The 27,598-nt window shown below is 43.8% G+C and overlaps 1 long non-coding RNA gene across 2 annotated transcripts in view; it reads left to right on the forward strand.

The window, feature by feature from the left end:
• Positions 1-26,904, forward strand: part of LOC123376240 — a 32,915-nt gene extending 6,011 nt beyond the window's left edge. The window contains exons 2-3 of one of the 2 annotated variants that reach the window (XR_006581727.1): positions 15,383-15,491; positions 26,769-26,904. This is a non-coding gene — a long non-coding RNA (uncharacterized LOC123376240). Of the gene's footprint in view, positions 1-15,382; positions 15,492-18,018; positions 19,119-26,768 lie in introns of those variants that run through there. The other variant, XR_006581726.1, reaches the window with a different exon arrangement.
• The last annotated feature ends 694 nt before the right edge of the window (positions 26,905-27,598 follow it).

The raw sequence follows: 27,598 nt of genomic DNA on the forward strand, positions 1-27,598 counted from the left end.
TAGACCTGCCCTCAGACTCCTGTGCCCCAAACTCCCTTTATGTTCCTAACCATCCCAGTCTGTGTTTTTAAAAAGCTAGGACTAACACCGGCTGGTTCTCCTCTTCCTCTGCCCTCATTCTCCATTCCTCTGCAGAGAAGCTGGAGAGACTTGGTTTTATCTAAATTGCGGGCACTCCATTGTTCTGCTAGGGCAAGGCTTTCATGTTGTCGATGGTCTTTAATGACTGTAGCTGTACCCTAAATGGGACACTGTTATAAGAGACCCATGGCACAGCCAGGGCTAGCCTGGGGCAGCTGACTTGGACTCATGGGGCTCAGGCTGTGGGGCTATAAAATTGCAGTGTATACATTCGGATTCAGGTTGGAGCCCAAGTTCTGGGATCTCCCCCCCGCACAGGGCCTCCAGCCCAAACATGTACATCGCAATTTTAGAGCCCAATAGCCTGAGCCCCATGAGTCTGAGTCATCGGACCCAAGTCAGCCACAGTTCTCTTATTGCCGTGTAGACCTACCGTCAGAGGCAGCCACCCAGGCACCGTTCCCCACTCCTTGCCACAAAAAAAATATGATGCAAGAATACCATAGAGACTATTGCAAAGGCACATATATACAGATAGTTCATAATATCAAACAGTCATAAGTTGTACATAAACAGGCCCCCCAAACTGTCACATCTATTTGCATACACATTCTGCATTTATGTGCACAAACAGACATGAAAATGTAGGACTACACACTTGTGCTCACAAATTATGTCAGAGGAATAAAGGAGGCCTACTGACAACCTGATTGTAATGTCAAAAAAAAATGGGGGGAGGGGTCTTATGAAATGTTTTATGAAAATCACAATGTACTGTAGTTGCTTTGGCCTGGGGAATGAATGCACTTTATTTGAACCCTCCAGTCCTTCTACACAAATGTTAATTAATGTTCCTTTCTTGACTTCACTATGCGAAACTCTATATTAGCTGTTTTCCTCAATTTTAAAACAGTCCGTTTCTTGGTGTATGAGATTCTCTAGATGCAAATTCCATGGGGATTGTCTTTCCATTAAACAATGTCTCATGAACATCTGCTCCACTGCTTTTGTGGCACGGATAAATTTTGCTTTCACTGCATATTTTTTCCCAAAAAAACAAAGAAGTGGTATCTGATTGGAAACAATTAATAATAAAAATTAAAGGTCATAGAAAGACTTCTACATAAACAGCCAAGAGAGAAAAAGCATTAGCCATTATAATCACCAAGTTAGAGTGAACTTGATTATGACGAGCCAATATTTATATTATAAATCCACCATTTGAAGCCTGGGGGAAACCATTCCTCATGGTTCCTTGTTTTACTTGGCCATTAAAATGACTAAAACTTGACTGATTTAGAGCCAGTTCCTGATATCAACCATCCATACCTGAAGCCAATGGAAACTGTAGGCAGTCAGCCCCACTCACAGTCTGTCCCTTCATTTCTTTTGTTGTTTATTAGTGAAGCTTTTCCTGTGGCTGACCTTGACTTTTTCTAAATTGTGATATTTTGGGGCATGTCATGTATTTCTGACCAGCCATTTCTTTACTCTGGAGAACTGAAATAGCCTGTTTAGCTGGAGATTTGTAAAAAAAAAAACCCGTGTAACTGTGTCATAACAGATCAGAATGATTTGTAAACATTGTGGAAACATTGTTATAAAAATAACTGGACTGTCTCTTGCTCTCTCCATCACAAAAACACACTAAAGCTATTTAAGTGGTTAAGTATCACTACAGTAACTTTAGTGGTGACGTAACTGTTCCCTTTAGAGCTAATGCCAAAGTTTCTCCACGAACTAGCTAACAGAAATCCTTATTTGTGGATAGAATGTGGGACTACAAGTTCCGTGTGAAGTATAAGAATCAAGACAGATAAACAGTCTAGAACCGAGATAAACAGAGCAGGCCAAGCCAGTCCTGCCATTTTTACTAACACAAGTGAGGTGCTGGATTGGTTGCCAAAAAAATTTTTTCTTAACCTTGACTGAGCACATCAGTGACCAGCTTCAATTAAATCTATCTCCTTGTAAAATCAGTATGAATATTTAATTTCTGCTATAGGATTTCCAGAAATGGAGGCTAGCACAGGCATCAGATGGCCAGACATATGGCATTCTTTAATGTAATGTCAGACTGTCAGCATTTCAAAATCCCTCTTTTTTTTAAGGCAATATGCAGATGAATGAGCCAAATAAGGTTTCAAGGAACAACAAAAAGGTAGAATGGAGAAGCGATTAAACTTGAAACTGGGATCCTGCTAAACTCGAATGATGTCTAGAACTGGTCTTGTAAATGTGTTCATGCCAAGATTGTTCAGAGACGGACACCTTAAGGGATTAAATAAAGGAAATGGCTTTAGAGCAGTAGTACAGTTAAACCACATCCAAAAGTAGCACAAGGTTCAGATGGCTTAGTCAATGATATTCAACGTATCATGACAATTCATGTGTTGAATATATTCCAGTACTTTGAGCATCTAAAGCAGAAGTGGGCAAACTACGGCCTGTGGGACCGTCCTGCCCGGGCTCCTGAGCTCCTGGCCTGGGAGACTAGCCCCTGGCCACACCCCTGCTGTCCCCCTTACCCCACAGCCTCAGCTTGCTCGTTCTGCCACCAGAACAATGCTCTGGATGGTGGGGCTGTGAGCTCCTGAGGCAGTGCAGCTGCAGAGCCCGGCCTGACCCGGTCTCTGTGCTGCACAGTGATGGCGGTGGCTCCAGCCTGGCGGCGCAGCCGTAGTGCCATCAGCCACCGGTGCTCCCAGCAGCACGGTAAGGGGCAGGGAGTGGTGGGGGGAGGGTTGGATAGAGGGCAGGGGAGTTCAGGGTGGTGGTCAGGGGGTTGGGGGTGGATAGGGGTCGGGGGGGAACAGGGGGTTGAATGGGGGCAGGGGTCCCAGGGGGGCAGTCAGGAAGGAGGTGGGGCGGCAGGGGGCAGTCAGGGGCAGGGGTTCTGGGTGCAGTCAGGGGACAGGGAGAAGGGGTGGTTGAATGGAGCAGGGCTCCCAGGGGGGCCGTCAGGGAACAGGGAGAGTTGGATGGGGCAGGAGTCCCCGGGGGGGGGCAGATGGGAGGTGGGGGCCACGCCATGCCCCCCTACCCTAACTGGCCCTCCTTACAATTCATTAAACCCGATGCGGCCCTCAGGCCAAAAAGTTTGTTTGCCCCTGATCTAGAGGTAGAGGTCAAAAGAGAAGCCTGACAGACATCACTGTGACCATGAAAAGGTCAGGCAAACTGGTTATATTAAAGATAACTTGCAGAGTGGAAAGATATGGGCTCATTGGAGAAGGGGTAAAATAAATTAGCAACTGACTGATAGTGAGCTACTAGGGTTTGAATTAATATTAGCTAGGCTATCCTGATGTCAGCAAGAGGTGGTAAAATGGGATGTAGCTTTTAAAGATCTCATGGGCTTGTCATTCCAGTAATCTGCTGTTGATTGAACTGATGCTTTTCATAGTTATCATGTACAATCGGTACTGGGAGTTGGGGATGTGTGTAGAGTGAGGAACTGAATGCACATTTCCAGCAGCTGAAATCCACCAGTATCTCATTCTCCCCCTTAACCACCTTCCAAAATGAGGGGTTAGCCTGAGTAAGGACCTCAAGATATGATCCTAAATCTGTCATTAAACTCTGGGAATCTAGATCATGTCACCTGTGCACCATGCTCAGGATTGTATAGGTCAACATTGTGTGCAAAGACATGTCTCTATATGACAGATGTAACACTGCTGCTGCTTTTCTTCATGAATGAGATGTTGGAGTGCTGCATCGTGCATGACCAGCTCCCGGGTCACACACGGTCTCGGAAGAGAAGGCAGGGTCAGAGGAAACTAGGGCACCATGGAATGAATTGAAACGGCACCTGGTAATCCCCCTCACAGTGAATGCTTAGAAATGGCAGGAGAATGTAAATTAAACCTGACAGAAACAACTTTAAACAGAGCAATAGAAAAATAAGTCCAGCTAAAACTGTAGTTAATAAAGTAATTATCAAGGGCCTGAGCTTGTGTTTTTCAAAATGCAGTTTAATTGAATTGTCAAAGGTCAAAGAGCTGACAGTGTTATTAATTAGAAGCATATATTTATTTCATTATTCTTCAGCAAAGCAATTTGGAGTGGTTAAAGCATCTCTTTTAGTATTCACCTTCTTCCTATCCATAGGAATCTACATTTCTGAGTTAACTAACCCCTGGCACCTATTTGATTGCTGTGCTGTTAAATATAAAACCTAAAGCTGTCTAATAAATACACATACAATTTATTTTTCATTTGGCTGTGCAGTGTTTAGCACATCTGGTCTCTGTGTAAAGTTACATCCAGGGCTATGGTTTTTTTGGTTCAGTGCTTACCCTAGGTAACAGGTGCTTTGTTTTCCAACTAATCTTCCAGTTTCATTATCCAGCCTAGTCAATACCCCAGAGAGCGGCTCCACATATACTAGTTCTTGACAAAGATTTACTTTTAGTTTTCTTTTTATTGCCAACATTTATTCATCCTCAGCCACCTTGGTTTTAATATCAGTCCATCATAGCACCAGACCATTACAAGCTTTGACATTACTATGCACTGTACAAACCTAAAGAACAAAAATGAAAGCCACATGTTCTAGTTGTTTGTCCTAGTCCCAAGATGCTCAATTCAGTGGGAATTTTCATAGAGTTTAAGGCCAGAAGGGACCATCAGATCATCTAGGCTGGAGGTGGGCAAACTATGGCCCGCGGGCCACATCCGGCCCGTGGGACCATCCTGCTCACCCCTTGAGCTCCCGGCTGGGGAGGTTAGCCCCCAGTCCCTCCCCTGCAGTCCTCCCTCCCCCGCAGCCTCAGCTCACCGTGCTGCCAGCGCTCTGGGCGACGGTGCTGGGATCTCCTGCCAGGCAGCACAGCAGTGTGGCTGGCTCCGGCCGGGTGGTGCGGCTGCCAGTCCTGCTGCTCTGGGCAGCATGGTAAGGGGACAGGGAGTCGGGGGGGGGTGGATAAGAGGCAGGGGGTCCTGGGGGACAGTTGGGACAGGGAGCAGGGGGTGGTTGGATGGGGCGGAGATTCTGCGGAGATTCTGCGGGGGGGGCAGTCAGGGGATGGAGAATGGGGGGTTGGATAGGCGTGGGAGTCCCAGGGGGCTTGTCAGGGGGCAGAGGTGTGGATAGGGTTTGGGGCAGTCAGGGGACAAGAAGCAGGGGGGGTTGGATGAGTCGGAAGTTCTGAGGGGTGCAGTCAGGTAGCACCTATATAAGAAAAAGCCCCAAATGTCAGGACTGTCCCTATAAAATCAGGTTGCGTGACCAGATATCCCGATTTTATAGGGACAGTCCCGATATTTGGGGCTTTGCCTTATGTAGGTGCCTATTACCGCCCCCCCCCACCCCCTGTCCCAATTTTTCACACTTTCTAGCTGGTCACCTTAAAATCAGGACATTCGGTCACCCTACAGTCAGGGGGTGGGAAGTGGGAGGGGACGGATAGGGGGCGGGGGCCAGGCTGTTAGGGGAGGCACAGCCTTCTCTACCCGGCCCTCCACATGGTTTCAGAACCCTGATGTGGCCCTCAGGCCAAAAAGTTTGCCCACCCCTGATCTAAGATGACCTAGGGTGACCAGATGTCCCAATTTTATAGGGACAGTCCTCATATTTGGGGCTTTGTCTTATATAGGTGCCAATTACCCCCCACCCCTGTCCCGATTTTTCACCCTTGCTATCTGGTCACCCTAGTATATCACAGGCCATTAAATTTCACCCAGATATCCCTGTATTAAGCCCAAAGACTTTGGTTAGATTAAAACATTTCAAAATTGGACTTGAGCACCACTACATGGATCACACTCAAAGTGTCTGACAGCCACAGGATGAGCTGTTGCTTTAGGAGGGTCGAGGCCTCAGTTTCACCTCTGCCAGTTTTGTCCTGGCTCCCCATCTGGAGGCAATGAGTAAAGTGGCCTGAGAAGGAGTCAGGTGACCAAGAGCCAGGACTGCTGGGGGATAAAAGGGCAGGCCTGGGACAGAGAGAGCTGTCTGAGGCTGTGGGTACTACTGCGGGGGCTGGCCAGAGAAGGGTATATTATGGCTGAAGAAGTGAAGTGAACAGGTAATACCTATATACTGGTGGCTTTTACTGTCATATCCTCAGACCTGTCTGAGCATGGTTAGATAGGGTGGCCATATTTCCCTGTGCTGGGACACCTGGTAATATTACTCATATTCAAGTGAGTTCAATGGCAATCAGTCAGAACTATGCAGTATCAGCGTACAAATTAACATCAAGTTGACTGAGCCCACGTTAAAAAGAAATACTGTGTAGTTGGATTCTTTTTATTTACCTTATCTTTAAGGCTTTAGGGTTCACACAGGGAGAGGTGACTGTGTGTGTCTCTCTCTCTCTCCCCCTCCCTCCCATAAACCTCTCTCACAGGGGTGGGGGAGGGGGTCGACTGACCCGACCCTCCTTGCCCGGTGCTTTCCGTCCTCCATGCCTGGCTGGGCCCCCATGACAGACCTGCCTCACCTAGTGCCGTGTCTTCTTGAGGCAACATGTGAGCGGGGCATGTGCGGGTTACATGCCCCCCTCCCCAGATTTTTATCAGGGTTCACACCAGAATGTGGCCAGCAGCACCCTTTCGGCACTGGGTGGGAGGGAAGGGACAAGAGCTGCTTCCAGTTGGGGGGGAGGAAGGGATGACCTGGCCCCTGTCCTTTGCAGAGCTCTTCCCCACCACCCTGCTCCCCTGTGGCTGGAAGGAGCTTGTCCCTTCCTGCCCGCGCAGTGTCAAAAGGCAGCTAACACCTCCAGGCTGCTCATGGCTACTGACATAACCCAGCTGCCTCCTGTCTACCTTGTGGGCAGGAGGGATTAAGCACTAAGGATGCACTGTGCACCAGGGCCCGGCGAACCTGACTGCTGGGGCTTCAGAGAACCTGCCCAGAGAGGTGGCTCAGCAAGGGAGGGTGTCTAGGGGACGGAGCAGCCCCGTGCTCCCTGGAGGCAGGACCAGGGTGGGTGAGAGGGTGCTAAGTCCCTGGCTGTGGGTCTGCTGTGGAGCCTGTAGGGTTGGGGTGTGAATAGGCTGGAAATTGCTCCCTGCCACTGCCACTCCAGAGCTTAGCAGAGGGGCAGAGAGAGGCTTCCCTGTGCCTGTGTCGGGCTTTGGCACGTGCAGAGTTTGGCTCCTGGCCAGCACCATGGGCCAAAGGGTCTTGGGCTTTCCCAGGGCACCAGCCCAGCCAGAGTCAGTGGGGGAAGGAAGGAGCCTGCCAATCAGGCTGTTGGTGAACTGAGCGCTCCAACCAGGGGCTGATTCTCCGTGTAGCTAAATAGCTCTTAAAAATCTGGCCTCGTTTATTAAGTCTCATTAGAAGTTGATGGGACTTAGGCTTCTAACACCTATGCACTTCTGAAAAACTTACCCCTTAAGCAGGACCGTAAGTACTCGGCTGTAATCAGCTCACTTGATTCAGAGATCGCTGCTAGAGGAACGATGCTGTTGTAATGTTACAGGCTATGGTCGTTGTTATGGCCCTATCTGAGTCCTGGTAGTGGACAGTTATCAGTCTGCCATATTGGACCCTACCTTTGGATTCCATGTGCTGCTAAGCTCCCTGGGTCTGGGTAGTGACTAATCACTATTCCTAGCTCAGGGAGGAGTCAGAAGGATGGGAGAATGGCAGGAGTTCCAGCCTTGCCCCCTCTATTCACCTGCCAAAGTAGCTGACCAGTCATGTGGTGGGAAGTAGGCTGCTTCATGAGATAACTTACTTACTCCTTCCACAAGTGTTTTGAGACCATTTCACTTCCTTGTCTGTTCGTGGGGTGGTGAGATGAGCGCTGGGCATTATTCAGGGCAGACTGTAAAACCACAATGCACTCTACAATCAGTGCTAAATTTTATGATGGTGACCAGAGTTTACACTTAAATAGTGGTTTGTAATAAAATGGCTGAAAATTATTCACAGCTTTGAACATACCACAGGGTAAATATTTGGCTCTTCACATGTGAAGCAAACTATTTTCAAAAGCTGGTAAAGTGCTTAAAGGATATCTTTGTATTGATATGATGTATTATACTAATAAAGAGTAAGTCACTGGCCAAAGCAGATCCTCCTATTTTAGTGCAAAGGAATTGATTAATTAGATAGAAAAAATGATGGGTCCAGTGGAACAAACATACATAATTGATATGCAAATACTTTCTCAGGTATTTTATATATACAGACTCATGAAATCACTGGCATCTGTGATACATGAAAGTTTTCGCATGTAAAATTGAGATGCTGTGCATGTTCATGAAACAAGCTTCATATGCGCACATGATTATTCAAAGCTACTATTGAATATGGGCTCCCCAGCCTGTTCATTTTTCTTTTTCTGCCTCTCGAGCTAAAATCCTAGTGTAGCAGTCCCAAAAGAAAATTACTTGCATGCTAACGTTATTTATGTATTCAAATATTTGCAAGGTCAAGGCCTTAGGACCCAATCCTGAAAACATGCTTAACCTTATGCATGTGCATAAGTCCATTCAGTGTCTCTACAAACATGTCTAAAGTTACTCAGATGTAAGGATCAAGGGCCTAGACCAGGGGTGGGCAAAATACGGCCCACAAACAGCACCACACGGTTCGGCCCCGCTCTGGCCAGGACGCTGGGTCGGGGGCCGCACCACGCGGCTCCCGGAAGCTGCGGCATGGCCCTGCTCTGGCTCCTACGCGCTCCAATGGGAGCTGCAGAGGCAATGCCTGTGGATGGGGCAGCGTGCACAGTCATCTGGCTGCGCCTCCACATAGGAGCCGTAGAAGGAACATGCCACTGCTTCCGGGAGTTGCTTGAGGTAAGTGCTGCTCGGAGCCTACATCCCCTGAGCCTCTCCCCAACCCTCTGCCCCAGCCCTGATCCCCCTCCCACCCTCCAAACCCCTTGATTCCAGCCTGGAGCAACCTTCTGCACCCCAAACCTCTCATCCCCGGCCCCACCCCACAGCCCGCATCTCCAGCCAGAACCTGCATCCCTTCCCGCACCCCTGCTTTAGCCCTGATCCCCCTCCCACCCTCCGAACTCCTCGGTTCCAGCCCACACCCCCTCCTACACCCCAACCCCAATTTTGTGAGTATTCATGGCCCGCCATACAATTTCTATTCCCCGATGTGGCCCCCAGGCTAAAAAGTTTGCCCATCCCTGGTCTAGACTGTAAGCTTTGAGGCCTTGAATGCCTTTTACTTCGTGTCTTGTAGAACACCGAGCACATTCTGGGTGCCTAAATAATAATTCATATGAAATTTTCTTGAAGAGTCTTATTAAACCAAGGGTTTGTAGATACAAAGATTTCTAAACTTGCTCTAGTTAAAAATAAAAAATCCATTTCACCATTGACCGTTGAAGCTCTAAGATCAAAACCCATTAAAAAGACAATTAAATATTTCCATTACTGAAGGGAAATGATTAATTTGTGATATGGGAAAAATAGTTATTTCAAAGCCCTTGGTACAGTAATAGGTTTGCAGCCTTTCTGCTGCACTGTAATGGGACCCTACTTAATTTTTCATTTGCTGCTAGGAAACAAGCAATAACCAAAAGCTCTAGAACTTGAAGGCTTTTTTTCCTGTTTTCTCCACTAACCTCACACAATGAGCAGAATTAATCAATCCTATTATCTTTTACAGTGTGTGATCAGCCATCTCCCACCTAGTGGCTACAGTCTGCAGGGCAGCAATGCTACCTAGTGGCTATGGTGCAGTGGTAGAGGAACCCATGCCCTCCCACTGCACTGGGTTCCAACCCAGGGTCCTGGAGGCTGGTTTGGCAGCTCACCCCTCTCCATCTGGTGTCAGCCTTTAGACATCTTCCCTGAGTCACTTCCTACCTCTGTCTGCACCCCCAGCCAGCCACTGCCCATCCCTGGGGAAGATCACCTTCTGAGCTTCCAGTCCCATAGGTGCCGACGCCCTGGGTGCTCCGGGACTGGAGCACCCACGAGGAAAAATTGGTGGGCGCTCTGCATCCACCGACAGCTCCCCACCCCAGCTCACCTCTGCCTCCACTCCTCCTCTGCCTCCTCCCCTAAGCACGCCGCTGTGTCCTGCTTCTCCTCCCTCCCTCCCAGTGCTTGTGCCGCAAAACAGCTGTTTTGCCCGGCAAGCGCTGGGAGGAAGGGGGGACACAGTGCGCTTGGGGGGAGGAGGCCAGGGCAGGGATTGGGGGAGGGGTCCGGGAGGGGCAGAGTTAGGGCAGGGACTTTGGAGCGAGGGTGGAGTTGGGGCAGGGGTGGGGCCGGGGGCATGAGCTCCCACAGGCCCTGCCTCTCATAGTCCTAGTTTCATGTCAGCTCTTGAGGAGGGCAAGTGACCCTTCACCTAAATCTGGGCTGTAACGTTTACAGTTGGGAGTTTTGTTTGCCAGACCTCTTGAAGCCAGGCCAGTCAGTCTATGCTATTTCCCCCCAGTTTGGCATGAAACTTCCACACAATTATCTACATTACAGATTTGCATTATTGTTCCCTCTTTCCCCCGCCTCACCATAGCTCATACAGAGGAAACATCTTTTAGCTTTCCCATTGAGCTGGGAAGAGAATCACTATCCAGTTCATAAAGATACAATTGTTTTTGACTATTCCATGTGTCCAAAGAATTACATTTGTCAGACAGATGTTTATCCTTAACAAGAATTCACTTTTCCACACAAGTATCATAAATCGCATCCATAACTGTAAAACAATTTCCATATGGTGCTTACTAATACTACCTTATTTGACCTGCAAAGAATCAGAAGGGTTTCAGGCCTCTTTTTTTTTCTTTTTTAAGAATTAGGAGATTTAAAATATTAATAGAAAAGCTTAAATATTGGAAAAGGGTAGGGAGGGTCAGCTGAATTTTGAGTAGGTCAACGTCTGTTTCTTTCAAGGGCTTTTCTGACCAAGTTACTAATCTTGACAGTTTACCTATATAAAATTGTGCCAACTTAATTTCCTACATTACCAGAAAAGGACTAGAGGTGGACACTCCTTGAAGGATCTAATAGATTCCTGCCATTATACTTGAGAGTCTATTCCAGCCTTCAGTTTAAAAGGTGGAATCCATGAAGGGACTTAAGGGATGCAACACTACCATCACAGCACCTAACTTTTACATGTCTAGAAAAATCACAAGAACAACACTACAATCCACAAAGCTGTGTAAGGCTCCCTATGAGTAGAGACCGGCACCTTAGCATGTGATCCACAAAAGCCAGCGTGCTCAGCAGCGCCTTACCTAAACTAGTCAAGGGGAGATGCTGATGTGCTAAGCCCTGCCCCATTCTCAGTGATAGGTGCCTCACCATGCTATGATCCAGCAACAGGAACCCCTTTCCCAGCTTAAACACCTATGTAGTTTTATGAGGGACTGAGTTAGACACCTGCCTCACTCCACACAAAAGGAGGAGGAGCAGGCACTCACATTCACTTTTAGCCCTGTGGTTAGAGCACTCACCTAGGCTGTGAGAGACCCAGGTTCAACTCCTCCCTCCTTGGTAGTGGCAGAGAAAGGATTTGAACTGGGGTCCCTCACCGCTCAGGAGAGTTCTCTAACATCTGAATTATGGGGTATTCTTAGGTGGGAAGGGGTACTCCCTTAGTCTCTCCTGTTGAAGCTGTGCCATTACTTTGCCTCCCTTTACAACCATGTGCTTCCTCTCTGTATATTCTTCCTCAAAACATTTCCTCTGGGGAGCCCTACTTTACCATAAGAAGCATTCTCTCTCTCTCGCTCTCTCTCTCTCTTTTTTTTTTTTTTTTTAAAACAACACTCTATATCCCTCTACAATATACCAGCCTGTATCTTTTGTCTGTGTATTAAGCCCATTGAGGGCAAAACCATTGTCTTCTGTGTTCAGTAACATGCCAGACAATATGCCTGAGAACCGTTAAGGCTATGCCATGGCAGACTGTCAGAATGCTGGCCAATACCATGGTTTGAGTTCATTAGAAATAGATGGGAGTACATTTTGTACATGTGGAGTCTGCTGATTGAGTAATCTTCCAACTAAACACACTTACCTGAATATTCATAGTCACTTAGAAGGCAGTCTGATTTCCTGAGCGCAACTAGTCAACTCAGGCAGTGGCTTGGTATGGATTCAAAAGAGAAATGGTCAGACAGGAAGGGATTTTAGAAATTGAGAAGCAGTTGATTGCAAGATCTGAGGAAAAGGAATTGGGTATATTTTGGAAGGATAGGAGAATGAAGATGGCTCTGTATGTATAGTGGGCTCCTAGGAAGCTAAGAGAGAATTAAAAAATCATCCTATTGCCTCACAAATGCCATCTTTGACCAAAACAATGGGCTAAAATCTGCCTTCAGTTAGTTTTCTACAACCAGTATTTGTTCCACTTGTCTGAAGTTTATGGATTAGTGAGTGGGGAAAACCCACTTACCTTATTTTAATTCCTCATCTCATTTAAATCACAAGTCTAGAAAGCTTGGGAAAAGGAAGGAAGCTGCAAATGCTTGGAGCTGACAAACATAGCCACATCTACAGTTGTCTGAATGGGTGAAATGCTTGCCTAAGAATTAAAGTGATACATTTTGCCTCCCGTAACCCTACTAAACTCACACTGTGTAACTAAGGACAATTTGGCCCAAGGTGTCAATAGCAAGGACAGTTAGAAATGAGGCTCAGTAACCTATGCTGCCTGACAGCTGCTGCAAGTGATAATAAAACATCAAGGTTGAGACAAAACTAGTTAATGGGCTCCCCCTCCCACAAGAGGGTTTATCAGGCAACAGATAGTTCTGGGATGCAACAGAATCCCAATGTCACCCCAGATAATCCTCTTAAAGTTTTCAGGCTTTCTCTGAAAGCTGTCTGTGCCAATGTTAGCTCTTAAAGCAGACAGTAAATTCTAATTCAGCAAGAGTTATTTTAAATAAGAAATGCAGGGGTCTCTATGGTGATTTTAAGTTAACAAACGTAAGGCCTAGTCAGGATGAATGTGTGTTTAAAAAAGAAATGAATTAAAAGTACTCTTAACAGAAATGGAGGGAATGGAATAAAAAAGAGAATTCTGATAATTTCCTAGCAGGGATTTATTATCTTTCAGTTATAAAAGAATAAAACAAACCCACCCAGATGGTCTCCAGGGAGAATGCTGCTGTTTATAAATGGTGAGATGGGCTGTGATGGAATGTCCAAATGAAGTCAGACAGCCTGACTGAAGGCCACCAACTAGCCAAGCACCTGACATGCTGAGCATCTGCTATACAATGTTATTGGCTTTGAGCCAAATCCTGTAAAATACTGTGCACTCCTCAATTCCAATGGATGTTTAGCCCCTCTCAGTATCCGAGCCATGGTCTTTGAGGGCCCAATCCTGTAAGGTGACAAGCATTCCCCCTTGACTCTGTGCTATGAGAGTGGGATGCAGGATTGGGCTCTGAATGGTGCAATAACCCAGGGTGAAGTTTAACAGACCGATCCATGTAAAACCTGAAAGATGTCGATTTAAGTCCATATATACCAGCATAGAGTGAGAACATCCAATCTACCTATCAGTTGTAACCATAAGCTAATGACTTCCTCCTTAATACAATATGAGAAACAATCAAATTATCATTTGGTTTTGTTTCTAGCTGAGGAATGACTTCAGTGATACAAGCATTAGCCTGCCAAGTCTCACATGCACCATAAATACAATCCAGAAAGAGGTGTCATCCAAAAACAGCTGCAGGCAGTTGCTTAACCCCCCAAATCTCAGGAACTCAATCAACTCAGCACTAACATAGGTCTAATATGCAAGGATTTGCATAGGTTGTGAAGTGTGCAATGTTCACATGGGCACCATATGTTCTCTGGCCAACTAGAAAAGGACAAATTCTTAGTATGGCAGCACTGAATAATACTGCACTGTGCCCAATCTCCTGTCCAGGGTAGTGTAATATCTCCCAGGCAGAAGTTATGGAGGCCTTGCATTTCAATCTGTAAGATGTTTGCAGCAGACCTGCAACAGCAAATATACTTCAGTTCATACACTCATGATGGGAAGCTAAGCAAGCTTATTGTGTTCTAACAGTTGACCGGTTTTCTCAAAAAATCAACTTCAAGAGAAGATATAATCCAAGCACCACAAACTCCTGTTGATAGCACATTCCACATGCTGTTAATCAGCTTTATGAAAAGAGCTAATTAGAAATATTGCAGCTACTTCTGCAATGAGTCAGGTACCTTTGGGCAATGAAAACATCACAGTTGGTGACTAATCTGGTTAAAATATGACCATATAGATCATTGTTGCAACCACAGTTATATATTTGCAACAAATCTTGTACAAAATGTGGCATGTAAGAAGTCTATGGAAAGGTTATGATTTGCTAAATATGATTATGCTATTTGTATGCATGTATCATTTTTGTATTTGAAGTTATGAGTATTGGCTCATTGAAGTTATGAGTGAAAGTAAGCCGGTGTGGTATGGCATACCGGCAAGAGCCAGTACACAGCTGAGTGTACCAGTAGGGGGCAGCTTCCCCAGAACATAAATTTAGAAGGGCCCAGGGCTCCCGGCAACGGATGGGGCCCCTGGCCTTTTAAATTTCCACCAGAGCTCTGGGGCTCCCAGCCGCTGCCGCAGCTACTGCTACGATGGGGCTCCGGCAGTGATTTAAAGGGTCTGGGGTTCCCGGCCGCTGCTGCCAGAGCCCCGGGCCCTTTAAATTGCTGCAGGGGCCCCGGGGTAGCAGAGGCAATTTAAAGGGCCCAGGGATTTAAAAGCCCCGTCCCTTCCACCTGAGGCTCCACCTCCTTGCTCATGACCCCAGCCCTGTGTACCGGTAAGTCCCTTAAGTTACTTTCACCCCTGTCTATACCAGTATTTCAAATGTTTGCTCCTGAGGTAACACCCACAAGGTATTTAGCCTGCACATCTTGAAGGAACTATTCAAGTAGAATGGCCCATTAAAGTACACTTAACTTATAATGGAAGACACCTATCTACTCTCAATGGACTTTCCTGCTGTGACTAGGCAAAATCATGCATGGGCATGTGACTTGTCCATGTGACTCCAAACACCATCTTGTTACTGTGATTTCCCACAGTAAGAACAATGGGATTCCCTCCACATGGCAGAAGAGATAAAAGGCCCTGGAAATGTCTCCATTTTGCCCCTGTCCTGTTCAAACCTCTGGACTATGGACTTATACTAATGGGAGCATTCTAACCAAGGGACGGAGGTCCTTCCAATGATTTGGAAGCGGCCAGAGACTTCTCAAGCCAGCAGTTTATTCCATGACTGCTACAAGCCTGAACCAAGAACTTTGCAATTGTTGTTTGTATTTGCTTCCTTTAACAAATTTTAACTGTCTCCTTTCTTTCTTTTCACTCTCCATGAAATCTCAGTGGTTTGACAGCCTTCAGCTAGTGGAACCATGATGTCGCTGCTGCTTTCGGGACCTTGTACATCCAACAAAGGATGGAAGAACTGGCTCCTTGTTGATAAAATTCAAAGGTAAAATCTTGGAGAGTACATATCATATTAGTGCTACAGGAAGCCTCTTCCATTTGTTTGTGTGAGACAACATGTGCATGAGAAATGTCTTATTTCAGGCCAGCTAGTTCTCTTATGTGTATTTTCCCTGTCTAATATGTAAGCAAAAATATGGTACAGTATGACCCCCAAGTCCACGTTTTCTACATTTGGTCTCTGCTTCTCATGGAAGTGCAAAGAATAAAAGCTGAGGCAGGGGCACTAAATAGGCAGACCGGAGGCCAAATCCAGACCACCAGATACTTTTGAATAACCGCAAAATCTCTTTATTGTTGTTGGGTTTGTATTTTCTCTGGAGTCTGGACCTTCACCAAGAAATCTGGACCTTGACAAAAAATAATTGATCCCCTGGCTGAGTATGTGTTTGAAGCCCACATTTTGACCTATTTTCAGCTTCTGTACTGTGCTACATAATATCTACCAAGATGCCTGCATATCCCATGTAAGCCAAACTCCAGTTGACAATCTTGCATTCATACTGAGGGAAAATACAGGTAGCTAAATGTCTAGAGGTGGTTAGTAATGATCTTTTTATTCAGACTTAGTACACAAGGAAAAAGAAGCATAAAGTACAAATAATCTTCCTAGCCCTAGAGTTGAAAACAGATGGAAAGTATTTTGCATTGGATTATGAATGCACTGAAATATTCACAAATAACTCTGTCAATGCTGATTTTTCTCCTTGTAAAGTCACTGTAGTGGCTAGGGCACTGGAATGGGAACCAACCAGAAGACATTGATTTCATTCCAAAGTCTTTCACTTACTTGATGCGTGACAGTGGGGTAATTCACTTCCCCACTCTGTGATTCGTTCCCCTTCAAGCCTTTGTTTTGTTTTTGATAGTCTCTGCTCCAACAAGTTTACAATCTCATGTGTTTGGCTAGTATCTACAGCAATAGGCCCCTGATCTCAGAAATTCTACTAATAAAAAACAATCTTTCAGCTCATATCTGCTTGAGTAATATTTACCCACATGAATAGACCCTCTGCCTTCAGCAGGGCTATTCCTGTGACTGTGGTTTGCTGTGTCAGTCCTCTTGTCTGGATTCTGGATCTTGGAGCAAATAATGCACAGTGTTGATGATGAGATAATTAATCTAATTTCATGTTAAGTGTTATTGTCTGGCCTGCTGGAGGAGCAGGAAATTGTTCTTAAAAGTAGGATTAAAGGGAATTTTTTTTTTTAAACAATCCAGTTCTTGCCAAATAATTTAAAGGGGTATTGAAGAATTAAGCATTGAAGGCACTCAGCATTGCCCAGGTCCTATTAAAAATAAATAAATAAACAGATGAGCTGCATAAACAGTCACTGTGTACATGGGACCTAAACACACAATGATGGGCCAGCACATGCAGGGGCAGCTCCAGGCCGGTCGCCAGGAAGGCGGCAGGTGGCTCCGGTGGACCTCTCGCAGACGTGCCTGCGGAGGGTCCACTGGTCCCGCGGTTTCAGTGGAGCATCCGCAGGCATGTCTGCGGGAGGTCCACCGGAGCCGCGGGACCGGCGACCGACAAAGCGCCCCCCGCAGCGTGCCGCCGTGCTTGGGGCGGTGAAATGGCTAGCGCCGCCCCTGAGCACATGCCCTAGGATCAATGCATGGAGCTCTCACCTTTCCTGCCTGAAAAGATCTTGGATACCCCAGCAATAGCATAGTCTCACTTTTTCTAGTGCCCTGCAGAGGTGTCTCTGGTGTTGGGATCTGTAATGCAGGGGTGAGAATTGGATGTCAGCACACTGAGTAGGGATGGAATATGGGCACATTGCATCAAGTGGAGGGTTATTTGAGGAGCAGATTTGAAAGATATTTAGGCACCTAAACCCTTATACTGGATAATAAGCTCTAAAAATCACAGTTAAGATATTTTTGAATACATTCATTTATTGGCAGCAATTTGAATTTCTACTCATTAGTAACTGATTACTCTAGTAAATAATAATAAAACGTTGTTCTTATCACTTTGCATCCAAGCACCTCAGAGTACTTGAAAAATATTAAGCACGATAACTTCCTCTGAGGAAAGTAAATATTATTACACTGTCTTTGTTTTTGTTTTTTTTTACAGCTGGGTAATTTGGAGCATAAGAAAAGGACTGTATTTTCAAACTATATTTACAATGTTCATCCTTTGACAAAGTTTAGCTTTTAATGGGAGCCAGGCATGTTCATTTTGAGGACAGAATTTAACCAGAGAGACCTGATTTTCTTGTCTTTACCATGTAATCATTTGTACCTGTACCTGTACCTGGGGGAGGGATAGCTCAATGGTTTGAGCAATTGGCCTGGTAAACCCAGGGTTGTGAGTTTAATCCTTGAAGAGGCCATTTAGGGATCAGGGGCAAAAATCTGTCAGGGGATTGGTCCTGCTTTGAGCAGGGGGTTGGACTAGATGGCCTCCCAAGGTCCCTTCCAATCCTGATATTCTATGATTCAAATAGAATGTAAAATGATACACCATTGATTTGTACTTTTCACACATTTTGCATAGGAGTAAATGACAGCACAAGGTACAAGGCAAGGAAGAACTTAAGTGATTAGAAGAAAAAGCAATTGGGTAATCGCCAAAACCCATCATGAAGGAGTTGACTCACTCTCACTATAGGTGTTAAAAAAATAAAGAAAATAAAACGTTAGCAGGATTAGTTTGGAAGAAGATGCTACTCAGTGCAGTGAAGTGGCTGGGAAGAATCCAGGAATGTTTTCCAACTGCACCCTCTGTGAGAAAGCTAGTATCAAAGGTGCTACCATCATCTTTGTACAGGAGGACCAAAGGCACGTAGAAAGGAAAGGAAGGCCCCTTGAATACTTTTTCAGTTTGAAATTCCTGGTTGTTTGTGTGAAGAAAATCTTTGTGTTTGATCACACTTGGTTTGTTTGTTCTCGTGGTTTCCTTTATCACTGTGCGGGCATCTATAGCATTTAACAATGTGTGTTTTGTTTAGCTGTGGGAGAAGAAAAAGATATTCTCACCTTAATGAAAACGAGGCTATTAGCAATAATATTTGATTCCAGTCGTATACCCAAGCGATTACTTGGTGTACATAACACAGATTTTCAAAGGGACACATGGGAGTTAGGTCCCAATTGCCATGTGTCCCTTTGAAAATCTGTGTTATGTGCACCAAGTAATCGTTTGGGTGTGCGACTCCCATTTGTTCCTTTGAAAAGTTACCTCCATGTGCCAATAAGCAATATTAAGAGTCAGGAAGAATGTGGGCTCCAGGACCCAGACCACCAAAGCTGTTCAGGCACCTAGCTCCCATTGACTTCAGGACTTGAATGTGCCTAAAGACGTTTGGTCTGGGAGCTCTTGAGCTACTGAATTGAGACCAATTCCCATTGAGATCAGCAGAAACTGGGGGCTCAGCATCTCCATAGGATTGTGACTAAACTCCTTAGTCACCAACACAATTAAACTGGTACTTAAGTCCTTTGAATTGAAGGGACTTAAGTACTTGCTTAACTTTTAACCACATGCTTGGTGTTTTATTGAATTGAGATGGCCTCAGGGACATATTTAAGTGCTTTGCTGAACTGTGACCTAAATGAACAGTTTTGTATAATTCTGTACCAAAGTTCTTTTCTGAAATTAAGGAGAAATCAACATTCCAATCCTTAAGTTATTTTGACCTAAAGAGATTGTCAAGTCCATATATGCTATTATGCTTGAGTACAATCTAATTTATAGGTGGTAATAGAATGTGAAAGAATGATGGTTTTGACTGAAGATTTAATAGTTACATTAAAATGTGTTTGCTCTAATGCTCCCTCTCTGTGGTGATTTTTATAATCTATTAAGGCAATTCCATCCTCCATATGAGCTGGGAAGCCAAGGTCACATCTGATCACCTCTGATGTCATCCACACATCTGTGGAAGTTAGAGACATGGCATTTTTCGACAGACTCTTTTGTCCCAGTGTCCAGGACAAATGCTTAATCAATTATAGGATGACTTTTGTCACAAAACTTGGACGTTCTAACGTAGTGAAACTTCCTTATAGAATTTCTTGTGGTGCCACAGAAGTATTACCTGTCACAATGAGGACAATTCTGAGTCATCTCCATATGATGGTTTATTGCAGAGCTCTCTCAGTGCTTTAAACAATTGGCGGGGGAGAACTCACAACTCTAAAATTTGAGTTTACTGGCAGAGAGCAAGCTTGGCTCAGCTTTAGGATGGACTGGAGACTGAAAATGCTAGAATTCCATTCCTCCCCCCCCATTGCTTTATTTTTGTCACTTGGTACTAGGTAACCCACACCCTACACCTTCAGTGCCTAAGTCACTTTTGAAAATGAGACCTAGTAAACAGCTAGGCTTTGCAAGGCTGATCAGAGCAATGCCTAAATACCCTAAAAAATCGGGCCTTAGTCTCTGTTCCTCAGTTCCCCATCTGTAAAATAGGGATAATACTGCTGTTCTCCCATCCTTCATCTCTCTTGCAATTGTAAATCCTGTGGCCCTATGCACTGGAGGGAAAAAGTTGTCTGCTTCCATCTGTTGGAGAACAGGGGGGAAATATAGCTTCAGAGCTTCTTTTGCATATGCTTTCTACCCTTCTGTGGAAATTTTGTGAGTCACCATAACTGTACACAACTCAGAACTGGCTGAGTATTGGAACTGACCTGTGAGGACGAGAGGAAGGCTACTTTGTAGTAAGGATGAAGACCTCTTACACTGGCAATGTTAAAGTGCTGCCACAGCAGTGCTTTAATGTGGCTTGTGTAGTCATGGCAGAGTGTTGGGAGAGAGCTCTCCCAGAGCTCTGAATAAACCACTCCACGAGGGGTGTAGCTACCAGTGCTGGTGCACTGTCTACACTGGCACTTTACAGGGCTGAAACGTGCTGCGCTCAGGGGTGTGTTTTTTCACTGCAGCGCTGTAAAGTGTCAGTGTAGACAAACCCTTAATTAAAGCCTTAGCTGATAGCAGCAGAACTGAATGAACTCCAGTGAGGCCTCTTCTACAAGGTTGCTAAACAAAGCTGGAATCACTATAGCGGGATTAGATAGTGAAGACTCAGGCCACCCAAAAGGCTGAAGATAGGTCCTCAGGATTCTGGGTCTGCATTACCCAATTACACCAAACTCTGGGTGGGTTTTAATGGATTAAGAAAGGGAAGTGATGTAAAGGAACATTTGCTTATTGGATTTTCACACTGGGGCAGGGGTGGAGGAGGCAGAACCACAGTAACAAACCCCTGCCAAATTTGCAGTGGGACAGTGTTTTCTTTATTATCTTTATAGATAGACTGTTGTTATATTTCCTTTTCCAGCAGTAGTTTTCCTTCTTTCATAAAGACCCCGTGCTTATGAGTAGGGAAGCCTTGTCTATTCAGGTCACTTACAGAAGGTATTTAGTAATCCCAGAAATTCTCTGTGGTAGCCCAAGGTAGTGGTGTGTGCTAGTTTTTTCAGATGGACCCCTAGCTATTTGAACCTAGCCCTCACTGCTGCCAACAACACAGTGCAGCCTTCTGCCAGATGGGTAGGTATGGTGCCTAACACAACGGGGCCCTGATCTCAGAAGGCTGTATTGTCTAGTGGATAAAGGACTGGCCTGAGAGTCAGACCTGCATTCTGTTCTCTGCTCTGCAGCTACCTGCTCAGTGACCTCAGGCAAGCAACTGCACCTCTCTGCCTCAGTTTCCCCATCTGTAAAATGGGGATATCTCCTTTGCAAAATGCTTTCATATCTACTGATAAGTGCTATAAGAACTAGGTATTATGTAATTGTAAACTATAGTGGTTCTACCTTTTCACATATGAATACAACTCTTCTATTGTCTTGGGAGACAGGCCAGTCCTTGCTTACTGACAGCCCCCAAACCTGAAGCAAATACTCACCAGCAATCACACACCACACAACAAAAACACTAACCCAAGAACCTATCCTTGCAACAAAGCCCATTGCCAACTCTGCCCACATATCTATTCAGGGGATACCATCATAGGACCTAATCACATCAGCCACACCATCAGAGGCTCATTCACCTGCACATCTACCAATTGTGATATATGCCATCATCTGCCAGCAATGTCCCTCTGCCATGTACATTGGCCAAACCGGACAGTCTCTATGTAAAAGAATAAATGGACACAAATCAGACGTTAAGAATTATAACATTCAAAAACCAGTTGGAGAACACTTCAACCTCTCTGGACACTCAATTACAGACCTAAAAGTCGCAATATTACAACAAAAAAACCTTCAAAAACAGACTCCAATGAGAGCTTGCTGAATTGGAATTAATTTGCAAATTGGACACCATTAAATTAAGTTTGAATAAAGACTGGGAGTGGATGGGTCATTACACAAAGTAAAACTATTTCCCCATGCTTATCTCCCATCCCCCTCAACACACACACACAGTTCCTTATATCTCCTTGTCAAGTGCTGGAAATGGGCCATTTTCATGACCACTACAAGCAGTTATTTTTCTCACCTGCTGACAACAGCTCACCTTAACTGATCACTCTCCTTATAATGTGTATGGTAACACCCATTGTTTCATGTTCCCTGTGTGTGTGTATATCTTCCTTCTGTATTTTCCACTACATGCATCCGATGAAGTGAGCTGTAGCCCACGAAAGTTTATGCGACAATAAATTTGTTAGTCTCTAAGGTGCCATAAGTACTCCTGTTCTTTTTACTCTTCTGAGTGCTTACCAGATAAGCAGCTATGAGACTTTTCTCAGCATGATTTAAGACTAAACTGTTGTTGTTGTTACATGAGAAGAACTGCCAGTTTAGTAACTGAATAGTATGATTCTGCAGGACTCTGATGATACTGGTTATATGAAGGATCAACTGGATATGCTTCTGGAAGCTACTACTATAGAAGCTTTCTATCCATTAATATATTTAAGATGATTCTTTGTCTATATGAGAAGGTAAATTACAGCTATTACAACATGTTGCCACCGGGAAAATAAGAAAATAACTATTGCTTTCAAAAGGTGGCACTGTTGGAAAACTATATGGAGGGCGGGAAATAAAAACCACAACAAACTTTACCCGACCCTCCTTGCCTAATGCATTAAAATGTATGGTAAGCAGAAAATAAAAATGTGAATTTCCAAGCTCATACTTGGACAGTTTTAGTGAGGATTAAGATAAAATTTCAGGATGATAGTTAAGTCCCCGGTAAACTGCTAGCATTAAACATGAAGGTGGATGAGGTAATTTTTTGGGTGATATCTCTTATTTTTATTTTTTATCTAATATCTTGGGACCAGCATTGAAATATTAGGGCAGGTGAAGCATGTTACTAGAATAAAAAACGTATAACAGTTTGTGTGATAAATGGATCATCAGCTTTGGTATGTTGATGCAAAACAAAGTTTCATGCAGGTAGAGCCCCGATGCATATAGCACTGTTGCCATGTTCTTTATGTGCTGTATGCTTAATAGTTATGTCATGACATAGCTAGCTAGTACATGTAAGGGGAAAAGCTAATTAAGTATATGTTCTGATCAGATGGATGCATTTACTTGACTGCAATAATGCGGGGTTTCTTACTGATGTTAGTTTAATGTAATTAGACAGGTATAGGGACCTGATTCTGATCTCATTTGAAATGGATTTTGTGCCAGTGTAGCACCATCAGTTTAAACTTAATCTTCATTTACGCTGATGCAAGTGAGATCAGAATTGGCTCCCTTCTTCTTTCAATAGTCAGTGAAATGCTGTGTATATTTATGGCAGCATATAAATAAGATCGTTATAACAAATACAGACCAGTCACTGATTTTTATTTATTCTAGTTTGTTATAGTGATGAGTACAGGATAAAATGGTTGCTAGTCAGATTTTGAATTGGTTTTCCTTTGTATAAGGAAGGGGTGACAGCAGATTATTGATGTTAGTACTGGATTTTACTATCCTCCTGTCAAACTTTGAAAGTCACAAAAAATACCTCATGCACATGACATCCACTGATACACACAGCATCAAAGGAAAGGAAGAACCACTTTCATTGTGAGGTGTTTTCTTCGGTGAACATTTAAGAGTATAATACAGTAGTACATTTGATACACAAAGATTTTTCTATATGTATAAAGAGAAGGAAAGATAGAATGGAATCTTACATGTAACTAATCTAAGTGCTTGTCAACACACAAGTTTGCACCAGTTATAGCTATACCAATATAGTTAAAGTGGTATAGGTCCCCTCTCTAATGTGTTAGAAAGATGCTTTCCCCTGGTACAGCTATTTCAATATGGAAAGGGAAATAAACTATACTGGTATCAGGCACTTTTATACTGATTTAACTCCCTACATTAGGGGTAGTACTAGTATTACTGTTGTGGTTTGAAAAAATCTCACACCTAAGCAAAATAGTTGTACCAGTAAAGAAACTTGTTTCTACACCAGGCCTGAGAGTAAAAATATACTTTGGCGAGTGTAAACTAGGCTCAATAAAGAAGAATGACGTTACAGAATCAGATCTAGAGTCTGATTCTGAACTCAAATCAATTTAACACTGGTACAACTCCATTGACTTCAGAGCCTTTGACTTAGGCTCCCATCCTGCAAAGCACTTAAGTGTGTGTGTGTGTGTGTGTGTGTGTGTGTGTGTGTGTGCACGTGTGTCTGTGTTTTAAGGATGTGGGTGGTTTCAATGCACTATTTATATTACTCTGATACTTTGAGCAAAACACTTGAATGTGATTAAAATAATCAGCTGGGATCAAAATGATCTTGCATGGACAGAGATGGAGACGATAACCTAGTAAGTCTTTTCCACCTCTAACGTCTATGATTCTTTGCCCTGACAGCTATGGTCACTTCCATCTTTTGGAGGAAAATTTAAAGTTGAAGTTCTGACCAGTTCTGGCCACTTAAGATCCCAGGGCATTTTCCCCCAGCAGTAAGTTTTTGCTCTCATGTCCTAGCCAAATTCTAGTTTGGATATATTCAGTTCTGTTTACCTAAAATTCCTCCTGAAGTCACAATTGGATATTGTATTTAGCAATGTTTCTTGCTGGTTTTTTTTTTTTCTAAATTGATCTCAAGCTAGAATACATCGCAACAGGTGTCTAAAGTCTGACTGGCTGCAAGTATTCCAATTTTGTATTCTTGATCACCAGGGCAATATTAAAAATGGCTTCCTTGGGATTTTCTATTTCTGACTTAATTATCCTTAATCAAAACCCCTGTCAATTTGTATAAGCTCCGGGAAGGACACAGCCACAGCACAACTGAAGGCTCTGATGTCATTGACAAAGCTAGTTCCCAGAATAACCGCAATTACAGAATGTATAATCCCTGATTTATTTCTCCCATGAAGAATTAGAAAATAACTAGACAGCCACTTTCACTTCTCCTGGATTATGAAATAGATGCAAGGACTCCCTTGCAGAGTGTGGTGTTGTACTGTAAAGAATAGATTGTTTTCTGGTATGCAGCTGATATGATCACAATGTAATGTTGGCTTATTGGAAATCCTGAACCAATACTCTTCACCAAGAATAGTTGGCTCCCTCTGAGCCATGGAAAACTATGTGTGTCCAACAGAGGAAAAAAGAATGACAAAGCCTGATACAAAGAAGTCTCCAATTAGATGAAGTTGACGCAAATCTGACAGTAAGTGTCCTCATGGACTAACTATAGCTCTCTTTCCCAAATGGAGAAAGGATAAACAAACCACTTAGACTTTAATCTGTTTATAAAATTTGATATTTGCCTTACAAAATATCAAACGGTTGAAATTCTCTAGGGTCCTTTAGTCTAATTTCCTTTGAGAACAACGTGCTAGGACATTAGCAAGTTAAACTTCCATGCAACTATTGTTAGAATAATAACTAGGGGCATGTATCTGGCCTCACTTACACTGGTTTTACATCTGCATATCCCCACTGGCCCTGATTCTCCCCTCTTGTATAGCCATTTTACACCTGTGAGTATGAAGTGCTACCCATTCAGTTTTGATGGTGTTTTATGCCCCTCCTGCAAAGGGGTGACTTCAGTTGTTATTCCTGCTTTACACTGATCTGAGAAGAATCCGGTCTCTTACGAAATACACTTTTACTAGGAGTAAAACTTTCTATTTTCAGACCATGCTGAATATTTCAATCATTTATCTCAATAAATCTTATTTACAATAGTTCTATCCTTTCCTAGCACCAAACTCTCTTCTGTTTCCTAAGCATAAAAAATAGGGTGAACTCCTCTTGGTTACACCAGATAAACCCAGAGTAACCACACTGAACTCAGAGGGATTACTCCAGATTTACATGCATACCTGACTGCAGCATTTTCTTTCTTTGGTCTCTGAAAAAGCTAACCTCTGGTGAGGTGCACATTTGGTCCATACCATCAGCATACTTCACTACGCCTATTGATATGTTGCTATGCTACAAATGCACTATCTGCTTACAGTATGCAAGTAGAAAGCTATCAGCTATTAATCCTATACAAAACTAATCATTTAAAAATCTAAAGAGGCCCCCAAAAAGCTTTAGACAGATGGATCACCTGCCTTTCCCCATTTAAGAAAAATAGTCTTTTTGTTTTTAGATGATAAAAAGCACTCCATGTTCCCCAAGCAATGTTAATAGCACAAGACTGTGTATAGTAGATTCAAATTTGCTTTCATAAGCCTTCCTACACAGTACATATTCCATGCACTTTAAGGAAGAAAACGTCACCATTTGACAAACATGATTCTTCTCTTGTGAACACCACTGTGTTTATTATAAAAGGAAAAAAGTCCTCATGCACTTTCGCTCGTATTTAAAGCAATCTCTGATTATAAACAATGTGTAAGCAGCTGGTACCAGTGAGCTACCATTAGCTACTAACATTAGAGGGAGCACTTACTCCTCTGAAGGGACAATTACTCAAATGTATTAAGACAGATGAGTACTATTGTTTTAGAAGCTTATATTCTGTTTTTACAATGTTGCAGTAAATTGCATTAGAGTATGTAATGAAAAACCATACTTATGTTATGTTAACACATACTGGCATACTAATGTAGGTTAATTGGGTTACATTTGGCTATGTAATGATGGTGCCACAATATAAAGCAATCAATGTAGTCTGTGTGTGGCAATAAAAACAATGATTTGATAACTTATCCAGTTAGAAATCCTGGCCTTGAAACATGTAGGTGTTTCTACTGATCACACCACTGTGATAAAACACAACACCAAATATATTTCACTGTTTGTTACTGCTTCCTGGTTCTGCTGTTTCAGCAGAGAAAATCTTTATTCTCTTCTAAATGCAGCACCTGAGTCAAGGAAAATGTGCAGCGCCTTCTGGTTGTGGAAAAACAGCTTGCAGATGACAAACAAAGATACTTGGTTGATATTCATGAAAGACCCCATGGACTTAGTCATCAGGCCCTACAAAGTTGTTGTGACAGGGTTTCTTTAGCACGTTCTTGTTTAAATTATCACATATTTGAGATGTTTTTAACTTGCTTTGCTGTGTGGAAATTTAAAAGGGATGTTTTTCCAGGCTGGAACAATAAATGTTGCTGTGCTGTTTTAAAAAAAATAAAAAGAAAGTGTGAGTCTTCCACCCAGGATAGCTAGACAAGAGTCTGGCAGCTCTCCTCATGTGGGCTAGTGTGGATGCTAATTGTGAGTTGGTTGGCTGTCACTCAGGAATTGCTTTCAGTCGAGTGATCCACTCTGAGCCATTGATTCAGAAAGACCAGACCAACCCAGCTTCCCCCAAAGCAGTGCGATTGGGGGCTGCCATTGCTTTACCGCAGGGACAGATAATACTCATTCTTATCCAAGTCCAAGTACGTTGCATGACTTGGAAAGTCATGTGGTCTTGTTAAACATTAGAGAATCTGTTCCCCACCCCTTCCGCCCAAAGCTGGGCCTTGGTAATGGCTACAGAAGGATTGTGTGCCAGGTGGGTATCTTTCTGGAAGAGCCGTAACTGTGAACTGGCCCCATTCACTTACATTAGGGGTGGATGTATATTTTATTTCCTTGTAACAGAAGTACTAAGTACCAAATTCATAAAGAATTGTAGCTAAGTTATTTAAAAAAAACAGCCAGGATTATTGAAACATCCCAACAACAAACTCAACCGTGGCTT

This window comes from Mauremys mutica, chromosome 8, assembly GCF_020497125.1.
Source record: "Mauremys mutica isolate MM-2020 ecotype Southern chromosome 8, ASM2049712v1, whole genome shotgun sequence".
Classification (NCBI taxonomy): Eukaryota; Metazoa; Chordata; order Testudines; family Geoemydidae; genus Mauremys; species Mauremys mutica.